This window comes from Sinocyclocheilus anshuiensis, unplaced genomic scaffold (assembly GCF_001515605.1).
Source record: "Sinocyclocheilus anshuiensis isolate Anshui unplaced genomic scaffold, SAMN03320099.WGS_v1.1 scaffold1597, whole genome shotgun sequence".
Classification (NCBI taxonomy): Eukaryota; Metazoa; Chordata; class Actinopteri; order Cypriniformes; family Cyprinidae; genus Sinocyclocheilus; species Sinocyclocheilus anshuiensis.
The window spans coordinates 95114-96499 of NW_015536587.1; positions in this window are offsets into that span (position 1 = coordinate 95114).

The following is a 1386-nucleotide window of genomic DNA, read 5'->3' on the forward strand; positions in this document are numbered from 1 at the left end:
TGCTTTACTCTCTAGACAATGTCAATTTTGTGGAAGGAGTTGCAGATTAAGTCGCCGGCGTGTCAAGGGCCCTCGTGGGTGCTGGTGTCTAGTCTCGGAAACAGGTTCTAAAGCCCATGCCTATTACTGCAGCCACCCACAGGACAGATGTTTAAAGCTTAGGGGCGCAATGGAGAATAATAGCACATTAGATTCTTAATGTCTCCTCTGATGTCGTGCTCATGCGGGAGGAAACTCTCTGGTGGTCCAAACACCTTGCCCCTTTTTTTCCTCATCCCTCCCTGTATTTTTCTTAGCTCCATCCAGATTCGTTTGCTCTATCTCTCCTCATGCCACTTGAGTGATGAATCCTACCCCGGAGCAAGGCGCCGCACACACCATTCATCAAGATATGACCCGCTCGGAGGATACAATGGGCTAATGAACTCATTAAAATGTGTGTGCGTGTCGCCGCGAGTGGGCGGATGTGGACGTGCGCGCGAGTGCCTGTGGGTTTAATGTTTATGTTTGTGTAAAAGGGAAAGAGGGAAAAATGGCCCGCTGATGTAAAACCATTAGCCCCACCTCACAGTTCAGATTGTGAGCATTTATCTTCACAGATATGATGGCTGTTTAAAGCTGTGATGTATATCTGCTGTGTGCTGTATTCAAAGGCCATCCAAAACTGACTATGATGAAAAATGATTCCAGATGCAGATCCATCATTTCAGAATTGCCCCCGCCGTATGCGAGTAGGGCATGTACAGGAAAAGCTTTTAGTCCTGTGTTTGTCTTGATTATGAGCTTCACTTACGGAAGTGACATAATATTTCTAGATAATAATGATTAGCTAAGCAACATGGGTGACGAAGCTTTCTGTCAGTTCTTATATTCATTTGTCACTTACTTAATGAGTAACATATCAAAATAGATATACATAGATGGGTGAATCTCACAAAAACATGTCACTATTAACCACAAAATCAAATGAAAATTGAAAAAAAAGACATTATTTTTAAAATAATGTATTACTCTATTCTGTCGTATAGTAATTAAAAAAGAATAATAAAAAATTAAGATATACAAAAATTATTATATAATGAACTCAATAACAAAAACTATTAAAAAAAACTATTTAAAAAAAACTATAAAAATGCTTATGCAAAATTTAGCAAAAGAAAATGATTACTGCAAAGTTATCCCTACTTTAATGCAAAAAGTAAAGTACAGTACAGTAAAATCATATCATAGGGTGCTGATTCAATTTTATAATATTTGTTGACTTTAAAAAAAAACGAAATTAAGAAAAATTACAAAAAGAAAACTCAAAGGTAAAATAGCTTTAGAGTAATGAAAATTGGGATCTTAATTGTAATGAAAACGGTCATGTTTAAAAAAAATAAAATA